Consider the following 11,810-nt stretch of genomic DNA (forward strand, 5'->3'; position numbering starts at 1 on the left):
CTGTAGACTATTTTGGGTTTCTCGGGGAGGATTGGGCCTAGAGTTCGATCTCTTTTTAATATATGCCAATGTTTAGTAAGGATATTTTCGACCTGTTTGTATTGTGCTGAAAAGTTAGTGATAAATAAAAGAGGTGGAGGAGTTTTTGATCTTATAGCTGGTTTTAATAATTCTAATCTGTCTCTCTTCCGTACACATGTCTGTATTTTTCCTAACTCCTTGGTATTATACCCTTTTTCCTTGAATCTTTCTACTAGGATCTCAGATTGTTCCACAAAGTCTTCCTCCCTTGTGCAGTTACGTTTGATTCGGGTAAGTTGCCCTTTTGGGATTCCTTTTAACCACATAGGATGATGGCAGCTAAAAATTGGAATATACCCATTCCTATCCGTTGTTTTAAAATGGGTTTTAGTTATGAATTGATAATGCTGTATAGAAATATCCAGATCTAAAAATTGGACGTTAGTGGTGCTGATAGTGTAAGTAAAAGAGAGATTATATTCGTTGGAATTGAGGGATCTTAAATATATTTGAAGCGAATCCACATCTCCCTCCCATATAACTAGGATGTCATCTATAAACCTTTTCCACAGTTTAATATTATGGACATTTTTCCCAAAAACATAGATTTCTTCCCACTTGGACATATATAGGTTGGCCAAACTGGGAGCAAATTTTGCACCCATTGCCACTCCCCTTTTTTGCAGATAGTATATACTGTTGTACCAAAAGAAGTTTTTGGACATGGCAAACTTTAGGCACTGTATAATGAATTCTTTTTGTTCTGTTTTGTAATCCGAAAAAACATTTAGGGCCCATTTTGCCGCTTCTATACCGTCAGTATGTGGGATTGCTGTATAAAGTGAGGCGACATCAATCGTGGTCATTACCCAGTTCTTACCTACCTTCATGTTATTTAAAATGTTTAGGATATCCCTACTATCCTTCAGGTAAGCTCTGGTTTCTTTCACCATTGGTTGGAGATGCCAATCAATGAACTCCCCCAACCTGGCTGTGAGGGAATTAATCCCACTTACAATTGGTCTACCTGGAGGGGCTGTTTGGTTCTTATGTATTTTGGGTAGGAAGTACATTACCGGAGTACGACTTATTAAAGGTATTAGATATTCCTTTTCTTTCTTATTAATAAGATCCTTCTTATACGCCTTTTTAATCATTTTTTCTAATTCCCTTTTAAATTCACTAGTTGGATTTTTATTTTATTTCAAATAGGTGTCAGGTGTTTGTATAATATTTTCCATCTCTCTCTGGTAGTATTCCTTGTTCATAACAACTACTCCTCCTCCTTTGTCAGCAGGTCTTACTACAACTTCCTTTCTTTTTTCTAACAATAGTATTCCCTTATTAATAAAGGCTTTATTTTGTACAGATCTATATTCTAGGGTTCTTAGATCCAGCCCCGGCCGGAGAAGTGGAAGGCCGGATAAACCCCTTACGTAAGTTCTCCTCAATATACTCCCGCAGGGTTTGTAATTCAGGTTCAGACAGGGGGTACACCCGGCCAAACGGAATTGCGGCTCCTGGCAACAATTCGATTGGACAGTCATAGGGTCGATGAGGGGGAAGGATATCCGCTTGTCTTTTATCGAAGACATCGAGGAAATCATGATATGCCGGCGGAACCACAGAAGAAATAGAGACATCTGATTGTATTTCCAAGAGAGCCCTCGAGGGAGTACAATGTAAACCACAGTAGTGGGAAGAAAAAGTAACTGTTCCTGAGATCCAGTCAATGCCTGGGTTATGTGCCTGTAGCCACGGGACACCCAGAATTACTGGAAACAGAGGTGAAGAAATCACGTCCAGACTAAGATACTCCTGGTGACCCAAGGAGGTCGAGGTAAGCAAAAGAAGGGTCTCCTGGGTAATTGGACCTGAGTTTGGATGCGACCCATCCGCCAGCTGGATAACAAGAAGCTGTGACTTGGCCCGTAGAGGAATTTGATGCTGAAGGGCGAAAGAGTAGTCCATGAAGCAGCTGCATGCACCCGAGTCAATAATGGCCGTCACCTGGACGTTTCCTCCCGCCAGCTGTAAGGAGAGTGGAAGAGTGATGTGAGACAGTCTATTTCTAATGCCACATCCAGGAGTACTGATGGAAGAGAAAGACTTACTTGGGCGGACTGGGCAATCACGTAAGAAATGGCCAGGCTCCCCGCAATATAGGCACAGGTTATTGCAGCGTCGGCGTTGTCTCTCCTCAGAAGACAGGGGGGCTCGCACCAGCCCTAGTTGCATCAGTTCTCCTTCTGATGGTGAGGGCTCAGTCGGCCCCTCCACCCTGGAATAAGCGGGTACAAACGGCATGCGTGGATTACCCCATGCCAAACGGTTGTTCCCAGATCTCTCCATGCGTCTTTCCCGAAAACGTCTGTCCAGTTTAATGGAGGCTTGGATAAGTTCTTCCAGAGTCTCAGGAACCTCCACACGAGCCAGTTCGTCTTTTAATGTTTCTGACAATCCCAAACGGAACTGATGACGCAGGGCCGAATCGTTCCAATTGGTGTCGGACCCCCATTTCCGAAATTCCGCAACGAAGTCCTCGACAGGCCGATTGCCCTGTTGTAAGGAGTGGAGGACTGCTTCAGCCGTTGCAGAGCGCTGGGGGTCATCATATAACTGGGTCATGGCTTCAAAAAAGGCATTTAAGGAGTTCAACACGTAACTCTCTTTCTCCAGAAGATGATGTGCCCATGATTGGGGTTCTCCAGAAAGTAGCGAGATGACAAACCCCACTTTAGTCACTTCGGATGTAAATGTTCTTGGTAATAAGGCAAAATATAAACGACAGGCATTTCTAAATCCCGTGAACCGCTCTGGAACGGGCACCCGGGGTTCAGGAGCTGAGGAAGTAGAGACGTTGGGTGCAGATGCGGAGACTGCAGGTTCGGCCACCTGGGGAGTATGTATTGAAGCTGCCATGGTTGTCATGCGTCCTTCAAGTTGAAAGAATCCTTCTTGCAAACTCGTCACCACTTGAGTGAGGGAGGCTATTTGCTGGCACAGAAGCTCAATCGGAGAGGCACTCCCCTCGGCTTCCGACATCTTGGCTGAGTGGTACTATCACGTACCTGGTGGGGAGCCGAGTTGTGGGGAGGCCTCCTTTGCAGCACGAGTTCCACACCCCTGAATGTGGAGACAGGAGGTGGGGAAACTACGGGCAGCACCGGTGCCGGGTGATGCAGGACACTGGGCCTGGGCAGGTCCTCGAAGCCAGCTTTCGGCTGTAACAGACAGCCCCTAACGCTTTGTCTGATGGGACACCGTTACTTCGGCGTCTTTCGTATCTCATTCTTTACCATAAGTCCTCAGTGTAAAGTATTCACACAGTCATGCAAAGAAAAAAATCTTTCATCGGGTAATAGTTCCAGAGATAGTTTATTTAAAATTTCTTTAAAATTCAAAAATCACATTCGGCCGGTCCGAAAACAAACGTGTTTGGTATGGTAGACCTGCCCCTACATGTTTCGTCACCACTGACGTCCTCAGGGGAATTGCAGGTTTGTCTTTCCATACCAAATCACAGTTTATATAGAGCACATCAAAGTTAATACAACAATTGGCCACTAGATTTCTCACTAGCTCCACACAGTGGGATAGTTTCACATCTCCTCAAGCTAGATACAAATTAGACACAGATTAGATACAAAGTAAAAGGTGAAGAGTTATTAGTTCTCTCTAACTTGTAAAGGTGAGCCATCCAGGTGGGATATAGATAACTCCTGAGAGATATACAAATAACATACTTAGCTATTTACTAACTGGTTATGACGAGGATATGAGTAAGGGAAGAAAGGTGAGGAGAGAGTAGAGGGGGTAATGTAGATTTGAGTAGGGTAGGAAATGTATTGTGAATGATTTGGCGATGACTGAAAGTGAAAGTAATGTATTAGATGTTTGTTAATTAAAAAAAAATAAAAAATAGAATCCTACATCAGGCATGTTGTTAAAAGAAGAGGGAATGCTATACCCTGGTAGATATGGGACTGACCCAACTTTTTTGAGACGTGTTGCTGCCATCGATTTCAAAATGACCTTATTTTTTTCTTAAAATGGTTCATTTCCTCAGTTTAAACATTTGATATATTTTCTATTGTGAATAAAATATGGGTTTATGAGATTTGCAAATCATTGTGTTCTGTTTTATGTAGATTTTACACAGTATCCCATCTTTTCTTGCAATTGGGGTTGTAAGTATCTGTCGGGGACCAGGGGTGCCTCCTTACCTGGTTGGCGGCGGCATGGTTGCGCGTGCGCGTGTATGCGTGTGGATGTGAGCGTGTGCGTGGCGTGCACGCAGCCTATTAGTCAATTCAGATGCTGATGATTCACAGGGAGGGCCTCATTGACAGACTAGCATCTCCGCGCCATGCCATTGGCTCCCAGGGGTTGGAAGCTTCCTCGTTCCTCTACCTTGCTGGGTTTATATCCCAGTCAGAGCCCTGACTTGTTGCTGAGTTATTCTGCCTGAATCCTGCGCAAATACGAAGCATTACCCTATTTTCCTGCTACTGATCTCTCTCCTTTCCCACCATTTGGACTCCCTGGTTATTGACCCTTGACTTGTCTTCTCGTTATCGATATTTGCTGCATGCCTCGACCCGGACTGTATTCTGACTAGACATGTGCGATTCACTTCGTTCCGAGATTTCGGAAATTCAGAGATTCGGATGTATCCGAATTCCGAATTACAGATATAACGAATGCAAACAAATCCGATTTTTCGATTCTGAAATTCGTTAGCGGTAGTCTGGACGAAATTTAGTTTGTTGGACGAAATTTCGTTGCAGCAGTGACATTAAAAATGTTTTTTTATTTTTTACAATCTGCAGAAGAGGGGGAAAAAAGGCGTGAGGTTCTGATGAAATTTCGTTCACTGGACGAAATTTTGTTGCAGCAAAGTGACATTAGAAAAAAAAATGTTGTATTTTTTTTACAGTCTGCAGAAGAGGAAAAAAAAAAGCGTGAGGTTCCCCCTAATTCATACCAGACCCTTTAGGTCTGGTAGGAATGTTAGGAGGCACCCTCCCCCAAGTTAAAACAAAACCCATTCACTAAAGGGTTAAATCAAATAGTTAGTAAAAAGTCCAGACTTTTGATAAAATCCTTTAACCCTTTCGCTGCTAAGCCCTCTGGAACATTTTGCAACTCAGCTGGTCACACCATTTTTGCAATTTTTCCAATTGATTTGATTTTCAACTGCTGCATTGCTAGTGTTTGTAAAAGACCCCCCAAACCATATATTTTCTGAAAGCGCAGGCCCGGTAGAATAAAAAGATGGTGCTACTAAATTTGTAGGCCCTGCGATAATTGCGCAAATGTTTCTCAAATTAACATTAGACCAATAAAAATACACAATTCAATTGTTAAAGCACTAAAATCAGTATCAGTGCACAAAATGTATTTTCTGACTAAATCTAAAAGATAAAACTGCATTGAGTTAATAAATAACAAATATTTAGACATTTTAAATTGCGACTTTTTGCAAAAAGGTAAAAAAATTAAGGAACACAAAACTGTAAATAAGTGACTTTTTGCACTGTGTTGGTGTTTGTATTGTGATAAAATGATACAGGTGTATATTTAATTGCAACACAAGGTATCACAACGCACGGCAATGCATCACAAAGCTTTGCCATGTGCTGCCACAGTTAAATTAATGTTTTTTTTTAAAGAAAAAAATCATGCACTGCGATGCATTCTAACAAGTATATGGTGCACGTGTATGTTATGTGTCTGAAGGGGAGAGGGGTTTTGTGTTTTTTTCCCTATTAGTTATTGTTTTGTTTTTTTTAATTTTTTTTCCAAATCTTGGTTTATTGAGCAAGAAAAAATAAAACAATAGATTGGTATAGTATCAAAACGTAAAGGTCTGCACGCAGGCAACCAACTTGTGCAATATAACATACAAGAATGTACAGAACATAATGGTGAACCTAACTTCAAAACGAGGCAATCTATTTAAAGGCACAGTGGCATAGTACTAGTTCCTGCGCCCATCAATTAGCATCGAGTAAGCCACTGGTCAAGTAGCGTAATCTACCCTATATAGAGCATATAAATTTGCAGCGTATACTAGATTGCGGCCATGTTGGGGGTGCCGTTTCTAGAATTAAAGCTGGAACCTTTGTTCAGCTGGCTAACTGAGCCCTCTCCGATGCATTCTAAGGAGTTATGGCAAACCGGAAGTTATGTTGTTCTGTGTGTACGGAGCCCCCCAACACAGGAACATCTTTTCATCGGTCAACAATCATTATTCGGGAAATGAATAGCATCAGAATCCACAATGGATGTAAAAGAAGAAAAGTTTGAGAAGAATTTCAGCAAGTTTGGAAGGGAAAAAGAAAAGAAGGTTGGGGAAGTACGAGAAGGGGGGCCGCTGCACACAGGACACCCAGCCACTACAGCTCCAGGAACCGGGGCTCTCAAGGAGGAGGTGGCGGTGAAGAATCCTGAACCGGGGTCAAGATCTGTAGGTACGCGTCCGTGGTGGTGTAGTGCGTCCACGCTCTCCAAGTGTCTCAAAATCTCTCCTCCGTGTTGTGAACAGTGGCCGTAAGATCCTCTAGTTGGTGGATCTCGTTGACTTTTAAGAGCCAAAGGCGCAGTGTCGGAGCCTGGTTCGACCTCCAGAGGGCCGGGACACATGCCTTAGCGGCATTTAGCAGGTGAATTGATAAAGACGCTTTGTACTTGCGTCGTGATAAACTGGTCATGTGTAGCAAGAACACCTCTGGACTCCGCTCCAGCTCTGGTGTCACCAGTTTGTTGATGGTGTCTCCCACCTCGGTCCAGAACCTAGTCAAAGAAGGGCAACTCCAGAAGATGTGCAACATGGTGCCCTCTGCTGCACCGCATCGCCAGCACACCACTGGGATGGTCGGGTTCATTTTATGTAGGACATGTGGGACCCTATACCATCGGGATAGGATCTTGTACCCTTGTTCCTGAAATTTGTTGGCTATCGAGCATTTAAGCGCAAAGTGGACCGACATTTCCTTCTGCCTAGGGGTGAGAGTCTTACCTAAGTCTGCCTCCCATCTCAGCAAGTAAGGGGGGGTGAAATCCGGCGGGGGAGCAATCAGTAGTTTGTATGACAAGGACAGCACGTGTCGAACTGGCACCCCCTTTCCACACATGTCCTCAAATGGAGTCAGTGGCCTGTCTATCTGTAACGAGGCGGGTATGGCCAATAAAAAGTGCCGGAGCTGGTAAGCGGTCCAGGCATCCAGCGGGGGCTCCAGAATGGATTGCAAGGCAGCTACCCCCATCCATTGCCCTCCTGTTCTAAAATTTTGAATTCTGAACTTGTTGATGCCGATTAGACTGCGCAAACGTCGGTTTTCCAGGCCTGCTGGAAAGTCTGGATCCCCTATCACTGGGGTGAGCGGGGACGGAAACGGGGAGATTGGAGATGTACGGAACAGCGCCCTCCCAATCCCGAGAGTCGCTCCCACCGTGGGGTGCTGGGAGCAGGATGCCGGTAGGGGACCAGAGAGCCAGGGGAATCCTGATAAAAGGGTCGGGGTTACACCCAATTCCATGCGTACCCACTGCTTAAGGGTGGAGTGGCAGCACCAGTCCACGACTCTAGTAAGGTGCACCGCACGATAGTAGAGAGCTACGTCCGGGTGCCCAACCCCTCCCACTGATTTGGACATGGTGAGAAGTCGCCTACCGATTCTTGGAGCCCCATTCGCCCAGACGAAGAGTAGGAACATGCGACGGAGGTGGGCGAAAAAGGCAGGCGGCAGGCGAATGGGTAGTGCCTGCATTAGAAATAAGATCCTGGGGAGAATGGTCATCTTGAGCGCGTTACAGCGACCAAACCAAGTCACCGTGAGAGCCTGCCACGCACTCAGGTCTTGTTTGATCCGCTGTAATAAGGGGGCGAAATTGGCTTCGTACAGTGACCCCAGATCGGAAGTGATATGAGTACCTAGGTATGGCAGGGAACGGTCCACCCATTTGAAGGGAAAGTGGGTCTGGATCAAGCTCTGTTCATGCTGAGACAAGGTGATATTCAACGCTGCCGACTTAGACCAATTAATGGCCAGGTGGGAAAGGGAACCATACACCTTGAACTCCCTCATGAGTTCTGGGAGGGAGGTCTGGGGCCGGGTCACAAAAAACAAGAGGTCGTCGGCGTATGCCGCGACCTTATGTTCCATAGCGCAACTCTGGAATCCGGTAATTCTCGCATTTAATCGAACGTGACCCAGAAAGGGCTCCAACGCCAGTATATACATCAGAGGAGAGAGGGGACACCCCTGACGCGTACCATTTGTAAGTGGGAAATACTGAGACCTAGTCTTGTTTACCTTGATGGCCGCCGTAGGGTGGGAGTAAAGAGCAAATAGTCAAGACAACATATGGGGCCCAAGACCTATGTGGTGGAGGGTGGACTTCAGAAATAGCCAATCCACCCTGTCAAAGGCTTTCTCTGCGTCCGTTGAGAGAACCATCAGAGGGGAAGAAGCGGAGTGGGCCTCATGGATGATATTGAGGACCCTAGTGGTACTGTCCCTGGCCTCCCTGGTCAAAACGAATCCCACTTGGTCATCCCCTACCAAACTTTGGATACACAGCGAAAGTCTAGTCGCTAGTATTTTCGCAAACAGCTTTAAGTCCGCGTTTAATAGTGCTATGGGACGGTAGCTCCCACACTGTGCCGGGTCCTTCCCCTCCTTAGGGATCACCGCAACATGTGCTCTCAAGGAATCCATCGGCAGAGGACAGTGGCGGAGGATGGAGTTGAAAGCTGGCAAGAAATGGGGGGACAGCTGGTCCAGGAACTTTCTGTAGTATGGGATGGTGAAGCCATCGCGGCCTGCGGCTTTACCCGGCTTAGCGTGCCGCAAAGCACCGGCCAGCTCCTCCGGGGAGATGGGGATCTCCAGCCTCTCCCTCTCTGCCCCCGAGAGTGAAGCGAGGCCGGAGCCCCGGAGGTACCGATCTATCTCAGCCGCTCTGGCTGGTGCCTCACTGATCATGGGATCCGGTTGCAGGTTATACAATTTCTGGTAAAAATCACAAAATTCCTCCGCCATGTCTTTTGAGAGAGTTAGGCGAGAGCCCTGTCTGGAGGTCAAGTGGGATATAAAGGTTCTACCTCTCGGTCCGCGCAGGGCCCCAGCCAAGTATTTACCCGGTTTATTGGCGTGTTCATATAGTGTCCTCCTGCCCCACACCGCCCGCCTCTTCACCCGCAGAAACAGGAGGGCATTAAGCGCCTCACGAACCTGGACGAGTTCCCCGTAGGCCGCCACCGCCAGTGATTGCTTGTGTGTCGCCTCCAGTCTGCGCAGGCGGCGCAACAGAGCCTCAATTTGAGTGTTACGTTCTCGTTTCAGTCGTGCGCCATGCTTAATAAGCACGCCCCGCAAGACACACTTATGCGCCTCCCACACAGAGAGGGGGCTGACCGGACTGTTGACATTCGTGCAAAAATAGTCCGACAAAGAAGTCGCCAGGTCCGCACTGGTAACAGGTTCCTGCAGGAGGGACTCATTGAGTCTCCAGGAGGAACACCGAGCGGTGGGGGCCAGGAGGTCAACACTGAGCTGAATTGGAGCATGGTCTGAGAGGATAGGGGAACCAATCGAGGCCGACAGTACCTTAGGCAAGTCCCCATGTCGGGTGAAGAAGTAGTCTATCCTCGAGTAGGATTGGTGAACGGTCGAGTAGTACGTGAAGTCCCGTCCCTCAGGGTAAAGGGTACGCCACACGTCCATGAGGTGGAGCTGCTGGAGCGCCAACTTGAGTTTTCGAAGGCGGGAAAATTAGAGGTGGGAGGCACCCCTTGAGGTATCAATAGTGGGATCCAGCGCCACATTGAAATCGCCCCCCAGAATCAGGGTACCTTCCTGAAAATCTGCTAGGCGGGCTAGAAAGGATTGCAGAAACTGCAGCTGGTCCGAATTGGGCAAGTACACATTGGCCAACGTCACCATATTCAGCCCAACGCGTCCCTTCACTACCAGAAACCGACCCATCTCGTCCACCATTTGGTCAACCCAAGTCCAAGCCACTGATTTAGAGATTAGGATGCTCACACCCTTGAACTTGGAGAGCGGGGACGCAGCATGATATACCACGGGGAAATCCCGATTGATCAGTTTGGGAACCGCTTCTTTTTTGAAGTGGGTCTCCTGTATGAAAACCTTGAAGGCACGCTCACCCCTGTACGGGTAGGGCGTGAGCGTGGGACCTATGGGGGTGAAGTTTTCACAATACAGTGGTTACAAAACAGCAGCAAGGTAGGAGATGCTTCCACTCGGCAACACAACCTAACATATTGCACATAAATACAAGAAGAGGCACTAGTCCCCAGAAGAGATAGCCCGCATGGCTACGGGGGAAGAGGGCGCCACCACAGGGAACACCTTATGCAGGTCCTCCCATGGCAACCCCCTCCCACCCCGCAGGCGGCGCGCCACCCCGCGCCCGAGGAGGCACACAAGAAAAAATGTCATAGCGTTACGTAAAATGCGGTAGTGTGTCTCCCCTGCCAGTAATGCCGCAGCACGTGAAAGGTCCCCCTCCAGTGACCCACAGGACCATGTCAGGAGAGGGAAGAGAAAAAAAAAGGGGGTCATCCCTGTGGTCCATCCGGGCACCCGGAGGGGGCCCCCCATCAACTAAAATAGTGCAACAACATAACAAGCATATAAAACGCCTGCGGCTATCAATGTATGAAATACCACATATTTTTGAGGGGCAGCGTCTCGGCTTCCATCCGAAGAGGTCCTCAGGCCTCGCTCCTGGTATGAGAAGGGCCAGGGGCATACCTCCGACTAGCACGGGTGCGGGATCTCCCCAGGAGCGACCCTCCAGGCGCGGGCATGGCAGCAAGCGGGCGGTCATCTGAAAAGTCCAACCAGTTTGGGATCGGTACCGCTTCTGCCCCCAGGAAAAGGAACACGTCAGGCAGCTGCTGAGGACGATGCAGGTGAAAGGATGAGTCGCCCCTCCGCACAATGAGATGGAACGGATGGCCCCATCTGTAAGTGGCATCTGCGGCACGGATGATCTCCAATAGGGGCTGCAGGGATCGTCGCATGCGGAGGGTGTGTCTGGAGAGATCAGGCATGATATGAATTTGGGCACCATCGAAGTCCACAGGACCCTTGTGCCAGGCCTGACGCAGGATCTCCTCCTTGATGGAATAAAAGTGCACCCGACACAGCACATCCCGGGGTGGGGCGTTGGGCAAGGCAGCGGCGCGGGCTCCCTGAACCCGATGTACACGGTCTAATTCCATTTCAGTCGCCGGAGGTTTATCCATGTAGTGGTTGAGAATCGCCAGGGCTGTGGAACGAAGGTCGCGGCCTGCTGTGGCTTCAGGGATGCCGCGCAATCGCAGGTTATTGCGCCTGTTGCGGTTCTCACCGTCATCCAGTCTAAGGAAGGCTGTGGTGATCTGGGTGCCCATCTCAGTGTGGGCCGACTCCAGGGCTGACACCCGTTGTGACAAGGAGGCGGTGGATTCCTCCACTGAGGTCACTCTGCCATCCAGGGCCGTCACTCTCTGCCCTATCTCCTGTACCTCCTGTCTGAGAGCCGCCACAATGTGCGCTGCCATGGCCACCAGGTCATCCTTGGTGGTGAGGCGTGGGAGTATCTCCCTCCAATCCCCCCCCTTCCCCTACCTCGGTCATCTGCTGGGTACCAGAGTCATCTGGCTGGAATACCGGTGAGGGGATCGGAGACGAGGGCCGATCACGTGACTGACCTGTCACATCAGCAGAAGGCGCCGCCAGCTTGGCCCTGTTCTTGGAGGGGGTCTG

This window comes from Nanorana parkeri, unplaced genomic scaffold, assembly GCF_000935625.1.
Source record: "Nanorana parkeri isolate BGI_ZX_2015 unplaced genomic scaffold, ASM93562v1 scaffold1246, whole genome shotgun sequence".
Lineage (NCBI taxonomy): Eukaryota > Metazoa > Chordata > Amphibia > Anura > Dicroglossidae > Nanorana > Nanorana parkeri.